The following is a 9,266-nucleotide window of genomic DNA, read 5'->3' on the forward strand; positions in this document are numbered from 1 at the left end:
GCTGATTTACACCAGGCCTTTGGGCTTGGCGTTGGTGCAGCCAGCTACAGTGCTACAAAACCAACAAGGAATCCACACGCTCCTCTTCCAAACCTTAAAGAGCTGCTCTTGCAGCTTGCTAAACTCCGAATGAAATGATGTTTTGTAGTGTCTGCGGATGAACAGTACAGGATAGCAAATCTTGCAATAAACATACAGCGTAATCAAGAATGTATCCACAGCCAAACAAACCAGACTAAAACAACTGAAATGAAATACTGCTGGAGACAGGTTTAAATATAGACTGACTCAAAAGCATGTGAAGAGCAGTTCTGCTGCTGGGGCAAACTGTCTCTCAGTAATATGAAATGCCATAGGGAATGTGTCAGAATAGTTTGCTATAACAAATAAACACACATGCACAGCCTCCCCCCCCAGCCGACTGAAATTTGTTTGTAATTAATGGTAAATTCTTATGTACAATCTAGGTATTCCCAAAGCCTTCTGAACAGTAATGAAACGTTAGAGCACGTTACATTAAAATAAGTATCAAAATAATGATCTTAAATTTATGTCACACCTTCCAAGGAGCTCGGTTCATAGCACTTTTGCTTGTGTGGCATCTGACCAGATTGTCAAACCCCATTCTTACGGGGTGCTGCAGGGTACTATAACTTCAGTGATTCATGCATGCAGCTGTTGGAACTGCTTGTTGGGTTGTGAAAAAGCTCACGGTGCCAAGTGCTGATCTAAGAGAACTCAGATCTCCATCAGCCGGCTTGGCTCCGAGTAGTTACTGAACAACAGATGGTAGCATGAGTTAAGCAAACTAAGAAAATATTCTGGGCGGAGGAATCAAGTTAAAAGCCTCGCAAGAACTGAAATTCTCAAGAAAACACAGAGAGCAAGTGTTGAGGTTTGAACTGGTTTCCATGGCCAAGTGATGCAGGCCACTAAACACTAAAGGGTAGTCTCATTTCTGAAGCACTCGCTACTATGAAAGTTTTCATTCAACTTGGGCAGAAGACGCTACCTGTGAAATTAATATTACAGACATTTCAGATACAGCTCAAAGCCACAATTCTTGCCTATTAAGCTATATTTGCACTGTAAAACACAACCAAAGAGATATCTGGCACTAAGGAAAAGATTTTCATCTGGTCATCCCAAAATGAACCCCCAAATCACATAATTTTGCAGTAGACTACAAAGAGCAGCAGCGATGACGGGACAGCATCGTGAGCTTGGGCGATATCTTCAGCAGAGCAGGGACAGCACTACGCTTCCACAAACGGAAAGCTTACGGTGAAGAGCAGTGCAGAAGCTCTTGCTGTATCCATCAGTAGCATCAGCACAGCAGGGACAAAGTCAGCGCGAGATGTAAGAAAAAAAGGGGATAGCAATGATCCTCCGCACAAACGCATGGATATATGAAAGTGCCTGGAGCAAACAAAGAGTGGAAGACTTGTACCAGCGAAGAGGGCAAGTCCCTCTGACTTGGTTTACAATAACTTCTAGTTCTTGGTCTCACTAAGTGCACTCCAATTTTGGCTGGGTGAGGAACAAAAGGTATTTTCAGGACTTACAGATGCTTGTGTTGAACAGCGCAGATAGGAGCTCACATGTACGAAGCAGTTTTCTACCGAACTCCACACGATGGCTGAGTAAGAAATCTCCTGCATTCATGTGAAAATGGGACCCGTCCAAATACACAGGTATCGCGAACCAGCCCTGTAAGGAGCAGTACCCGTGACTGCACCCAACTGAGACCAAGTTCTCTCCTTTTCAGAGAAGTGAGGACTTCCAGAACAACGTGGAGTTAAAACCACTCAGCAGAATATGAAACAAGGTACGAAGGAAGTATTGGAGCTGGCTTTCTTCTTTTAACATTTTTGTGAGGAGACAGCGGAAATTTGCACATTGACTATACATTTTCAGCCTTACATCTTATTATACTTTAATTCCTTATACAGTTCATCCAAAATGACTACAGTCCCAGGTTTCTAAGCTTGTTTTTACCGACTTTAAAAATATTTTAAAATCTAGTTTAGGGCAGTAAATAACCTTGCTCTCATGGAAAGAGAAATCAGAACAATCAGATTACTCATTTAGTGAAGTATTACTCAGTGCAAGAAAGCGTGGGAGAATCAAGCTCCTAAAATGAAACTCACTGGGACTGAGATACATAAAGGTGCATTAATTTTTGTATGTAAGCTACTTGGCTGAAAACGTAATTATTTCTTTAGGCTCAGGAATCTATATTCTGCAAACTGCTGCACCCTACCACAGAGCCCACCAAAACACTGAAGGATGTGAGTACGTTTCATCATATCAGTAGTTCTAGCAGAGTAAACAGGATGCGAGAGTGGACACAATCAGACCACATTTCCTTTTACCAGTTCCTCATTTCTGACGGTAACCAATGCTTAGGAGAACAGAGGAAGAACGCAGCAGGTCTAAGGGTGCTGAAGAGTTTCAAGAGTGCTATAAATTCCTAAGTGTATTCAAAAGCACCATAGATGAATACACAGCCTCGGAACCCCCAGAAAAGTCATAAAATACTTGTGCTTCTGACGGGCTCTGAAGGCCACGGACGCACCCTACCTGTGAACTGGAAGTTGCCAGGCCTCCTGCCTGTTAGCCTTGTCTCTGCACTGTAGGGTCTTCAGGACAAGTACAGCCTCACTGTGCAACAGGGACGCCTCTGGATCTCACGCACCAGGGGACCTGTGCTGCCTCTGCTCTTGCTAACGCAGCCCAACACGGCTGGCCTTCCCCCGGCAAGGACACACCGGGGCCCAGGTGCAACGCGCCCCGCAGGACACCCAGCCCCTCGTTTGCAAACCCGTCTTCTAAGCAGTCAGCGCCCAGCCTGGGCTACGGATGGTGTGACTGTCCCCAGGGCAGGACTTTGCACCCTCGCCGAATCCGGGAGACCCCTGCCAGCCCACTTTCTGGCTTGCTGAGGCTCCCGTGCTGCCCCCCCTTCAGGTACTGACCGCTGCCCCCAGCCCGGCGTCATCCAGGGACTGGCTGAGGGCCTGCTCTGTCCCATCGTCCCGGTCATTAGCGAAGACATCCAACAGCATCAGTTCCAGTAACGGCCCCTGAGGAATGCTGCTGGTAATCAGCTGCTGGCTGGGTTTGCCCTGCCTGCCGCAGCCCTTTGTACCTGACAGCCCAGCAAAGCTCCTACCCGCCTTACGCTTTACCTGCCCCAACCATAGCTCTCCACTGCGGCTTCTACCACAGAGCTTTGGGGGACTGCGTTGAAAGCCTTGCTAATGTCAAGGTGAATGATGTCCATTTCTTTCATCTGCCGATGCTCAGTTAGCCTGGTCAGACATAATTTGCCCTTGATAAATCTGTCTTGACTGTTCCCAATTCTTTCCCTTCGTGTGCCTGGATGCAGTGCTGGACACAGCTTTTGTGAGGATTCACACTATAATCTTCCTGTGGACCGAGGTCAGACTGACCAGCCCGTAATTCCTCACATTGTTCTCTTCAAAGAATGGCACAACCCTCACCTTTTCTCCATCGGGACCATCCCCCGGTTGCCACGGCCTTTCAAACGTGATGGGCAGCAGATTCCTAGTGCTGTTCGCCTGCTCCCTCAGCACCCTCCGGTCCATCTCAAAATCCAGCTTTACAGTCCTGCTACTGACAGAGCAAGCACCGCACTCTGTCACGTCTTTATGAGAAGGAACGTCTATGTGATATGTTAATTTAATGCAACAAAATGTGGAATATGACATAAGGGGCTTGGGGGGGGGTTGTTTGTTTGTTTGGAGTTTTTTGGTTTTTAAGAAAAGAGTGATATAACTTACATATTGTCTGGCATATAAATACCCTTGTTTATGATACTGATATCTTAAAATCCAAAGAAAAATAGTGCAATCAATTTATATTTATGCACAATTTACATTTTGCTTTTCTCTTGGTAGACAGCAAAATGGTCCATTTTGAATTTCAGACTATATTTTATGAATGGTACAAAGTCTTTTTGGAAAAAATATTCTGTTTTGGAAGCATTTGGTTTGGACCTACAGATTTATGAGGGGGATATTTTAAAACACACCCCACCCAAACTAGCAGTCCAGTTATAACAGTATCAATCAAGCTGTGAGGACTTAAGAAAAAAAATCTAGGCAAAACTAACATAGTGATGCCACCCTGTGGCTATAACATGAAACTTCTACTGAAAAGGTAGGATGAATGGGTATGTTTTATCTTAAGTCTCTAATCAGATTAAAGTGGACTCCTGCCCCAGGAGCCGCTGGCAGTTTTCGGAACTTCAGGGCAAGTTTAAGAGCATAGGTATGTAGAAGAGATCAAGCCAGTACCTGGTGAAACTATGTTGATTGTGACATTGCTGTGGACATCTGGCCCCACTACCTGCAACTTTATTTGTCAGGGAAACAAACAGAAAAACACCCGTATCTTACAGAGCAAGTGACAACAGAACAAATGAGAAGAGGATCATGATTTCAACTATTACATTTGAGTAAAACAATGTAAGAAAATACAATTAAATAAATCCTAAAGTTTAAATTAAATCCTACAACCACAAAATCTTTAAGCAATAATAACCTCTGCAAGAAATAAGTAACATCACATCTATCATTAGGTTTTAATGGAAATCACAACCATGAGAACTAAAAACTGGTAATAAAAGTGTAAGCTATAATCATTTGATTCCAGCTGAGGCTGAGGTTTTTCCTTAAGGAAAAAACAAAATAACAAAAGCCCAGAACACACAGAACCAGCAAATATCATTAAAACTTGTATTACAATGGTAGCAGTTCACAATGCAATCTCCTATAAAAAGTATGATATTTCAATTTCCTTAGAAATAAAGTATCTATACAAAAGAGTTATATACATAACTGTCATAGTCATTAAAATATTATAAAATATGCGGTATAAAATATACACTTCTACTCTATTGCAATTTTATTAATGTAAAATAGAAAGTAAGATTTAGAATAATTTTCTTTCAATTTTCTATCCACACGCAGTGTTGGTCTTTGAATTACATAGCTCCTATTTATTTTTTAAAGAAGCATTAACATTTTCTGAAGCCTCTTGGCTACCTTTAATAGGTTAACCAATTTGCTTAGATACAAACAAAACACAACGTTCAAAGCTTTGCCACCTTCCCCTGTAAGATTCAGTAATGAAAAACCCTGAAGAGAGTGGAAGAAACAGCACAAGGAAACTCAGCATCAGGGTACATATGGTCTTTCTTAGTCTTATCTGTCCTCATGCAACAGCCTGCTGGAAGAAAGATGCTCCCTTAAAAGAGCCTCTCACCAACCCTCTCATTTCACGGCATTTTACCTCTCATTTCACGGTATTTTATGGCAAAGCTGTAACACCCAACGTTACGCGACAAAGTTTGGCTATAGAACCTTTGTGCTGCTGCAGCACTTCTGTTCTGCCCCTTGGCAGAGTGCTTCTGTTGGATGGTTCGAGGTTTTCCTCCTTCTGCTTGGACAACCCCACACATTTCTACAACAGCTTGGGATCCAAGCTTAGTCTGACAATCGATGGTAAGCCACTGCACAGAACAGAGGACAAGCTTGAGATAGACAGAATAAACTGAGACATACTGCCACACTCTATACTATCTGGAGTTTCCCCAAGCACTGAGGACTTCACGCCTACGTAGTCAGCATATCGAAATCAAGATGGAAGGTAAAGGTGGCACAAATAGCTACTAGTTGCATCATCTGCCATGATGAAATGATATAACTGACTAACCAAAAATTAGAAGGGAGCAGTGTATCTAAGTTTGTACACATACAGCATAGGTGGGAGTTTAATATTGGTTAAGTTTTGCTAGGATTCAATTTTTTAATCCAGTCTGATCTTGTCAAAACACAAAACCATCACGCAGCTACTAGTAGGGTCCCGCATGGTGAAAGAGAGCAGTAGGTACGATTTGCATAGTGCTGGCATTTGCTGTTGTCTAACCAATTCACCTGGAGGCTAGTTGTGCGTTTTCAAAAGAATCAGACTTAAATCTAGGGATAAAGATACTGTTTCCATTTCTACCCCTTGGTTGTGCCTTTTCAGAAAAGACTCAGAAGATTTAAACCATTTGTAGATTGCTGCCACTTCTTAGTATCTCACAAATGATGGTAGCAAATATAGCACAGAAGCAAGGCATAAATGTCTTACCCATATTCATAAAGAAAAAAGGACATCATCTTCCGCTTACGCCTAAATAACTTGGGTTTTGTGGCCTGTCCTGAGATGAAATACAGCTGCATCTAGTTATCACCTCCCCAGAAAGAATAAAAAAAAAAAAAAAAAAAAAAAAAAAAGCAAGCCATGAATTGGCTAAAAGTCAGGGACCAAATGGGTAGGACACTAAAACAAAAGGAGGGGAAGAGGCTTAGGCCCTGGCTGTATTAAACAAAAGAGGTACCAATCACACGGTGGCACTGGTTAGATTTGTGTCCTGAGCTAAGATTTGTTTTGGTTTTTTTGGGGTTTGTTTGTTTGTTTGTTTGTTTTTAGGTGCCTGATCTACAAAACATATAGGAATTACTCACTGTGCGCACAGGACTAAGGTTATTTGTGTAACCACCAAATCTGATCTACCCACCCAGAACACAACACTACTATGAGGGATGCACGTAATGGATAAATGCTATTGAAGGAGATAACTCAGTTGTATTTGATCTTTTTACTGAAGTTCTTCATAATATTGTGTGGGTTTGTTCTAATGCAGATTGTAGATACTGGAGACTACTGAAGTCATTTACCACCTTAGATTGTCCCTAAGGGAATATCTGGTATCTCTGAAACCATACATTTCTAGTATTTACTCACATATGAGACTTAAAGGAAATTGTTTTATCCTGATCAGATCAGTTGACTTCCTTTTAGACATAAAACTGTGCTCTTTGAGATGTATTTCACCAGTAATGATATACGGGCCTCAGAAGTTTCTCATCCGTCTGTAAAATCATTACTGTAGGACATTTTCACTCATCAATATGCTGGTTCCTCAGAGGATCTCCTTCCCTCTGAACACCACGCAATCTTTGATTTTTGACACTTTGCACTGAATAGGAGGGGAAGAACATATGATAACAACAAAGCACAGTATAAAAAAAAACATTTCCTGCTCAATTAATAAACCAGACAATTTATCTGGCTCTCCTATGCAGTCCTAGGAGTACCCGATGTACAGCTCTATGACCAGTGGCAACGGACAAGGCCTCGTGAGTAGGAGTTAATTAGACAAAGGGAAAAATCTTTGGACTTCTCGCCCAAAGATTCTTCCCTTCCCATAGGTTTTCTCTGTAGGCAATATAAAGATTTAAAACCAGTCCCCAGTCCTGGCTCCCGTTGTTCATCTAAGAACCACACGACTAGAGCAGGAACTTTCCTCAATAATGAGATTTGAGTCTATTGGGAGATACAAGCACATGAGAAGCAGTTTTTCACACCTTCTGAAGCCAGAGAACCAAACGAGCTGGTAACCGCAAAAAAAAAAACCAAACCATTTCTTAAATGTACGATGCACCACCCCGATGCAAGAGTTGACGGCACCGTTCTGTGCTCCTCCTGCCCTGCTCCTCCCAGCCTCTAACCATTCTCTGCCAGCCCTCCCGCTTTTTTCTTCTCCCAGCTCTTCACTTCGCATCAGGTATCTGTCCTAACGAACAACCATCTTTCAAGGGGCAGGCTAGAGGATAACAAATAAGAACTTGAAGCTATGAAATCCATGTCATTGTTTACAGAGGACAGCTTTCTATGAAATACAGCAGCGACTAAATGAGCCAAAAAAACATATCTACCAACTACTTTGAAACATAAATCATTTGTAAACAACATGTCTCATCTCTCCGGGAGCCTAGAAGCAAAACAGTTATTTTCAGTCTCTCACCCTCAGGAGAGAATGAGAAAATGCAGATACATACTTAAAGGTTTCAGTTTGAAAAACATGCTTGACTGAAAAACATTTTTGTTCACTGCTTAGAGCTTCAAATGAAACAAAGCCAAGTTTTAAAATTCTTTCCTAAAACTAACATTTAAATACAGTAACCCACAGATTCTTCCCATTCATAAAACTCAGCTTTGTGTTTTAAGATGATTACCACAGGAACAACATTTTTATCTGCCCTATGATACCTGACAGCTGGGAACTGCACCAGCGATCTGCCGTCATCCTGACTTAATCTATTGAAAGACAGCTAATACTGTGGAATTACTGCACGTGCCAACTAATATGTTTACTACTAGCTCACCTGACCGACACAGGCTTTTGTTTCTTTGTTTGTTTTGGGAGTGGGGACAAGATACCTTTTACAGTTGCTCAAAATCAAGACTGGAGTAAGAACTAGTAAACTCTCCCATTTTAACCAGCTACAAAGCATGCAGAATGGGGAAACAAATGAGCCGGACTATGCCAGCACACAGATGGTCGACCTAGTAGTGAAGTGACAACCCCCCAGGATACCCTGAAGGGCACAAGTGCTTTTAAAGTGCCTCTGCATAGTTAGTTGTACAAGGTATTGCACTCAGGCTAGAAGAACGTTATCTTGCACCTCATTGTGGCCGATATATCCAAAGCCACACAACGTGCGGCTATGAAGGAGTGCTATGCAGCAATAGCTATCACCCCACCCTTCGCTAAAGCATTTACTGTTCTGTTGGGTTAGTTGCAGTACTCTGAAATGTAAAAATACCCAGTATGCTTTCAACAGCATGTCAAGTAAAGATGTCCCACAAGAGAAGCAAGTCTCTCAACTTGCATTGCAAGGGCCTTTCAATTTCTTCAAATAGAAATGCCGAGAAGGGAGGGGAAAGAGGTAAAAACCCCTTACTCCATGCGAAACATACTAATGACAGTTGAGAAGACTGGGAAGCGTGAGTGGCAGACTGCTTTGGGAATTCAGGGCAAATAATTGGGGAAACAGAGTATTAGCTAGGAGTGCCATGAGAATCTCTTTCTTCTCTCAAATCTCTTTCTTTTTTCCTACAGTCTGAAGTCAGCCACTTAAGTCATCATTTTCCTGAAGTAAACACCACTGTAGTTTTGTCTTTGGTTGGTTTGCAAGACAACAAGTCCAGTGTTTTTAAAAAAGTAATTTTCTTTTATTAGTTTTGCTATGTTGAGGAGCTTTCCAGTAGTACTTAATGATAGCCTCGCTCCTCCAGCACAAACAGTACTAGGCAAACTGGTCTCTGCAGTGATATGAAAGGAAAATGAGGAATGAACTAGTTTTTGGAGATGCACACTTGAGCGCTGACCGTTTGTCAGACCACTT

This window comes from Platalea leucorodia (assembly GCF_965183815.1).
Source record: "Platalea leucorodia genome assembly, chromosome: 7".
In the NCBI taxonomy this organism is placed as follows: domain Eukaryota; kingdom Metazoa; phylum Chordata; class Aves; order Pelecaniformes; family Threskiornithidae; genus Platalea; species Platalea leucorodia.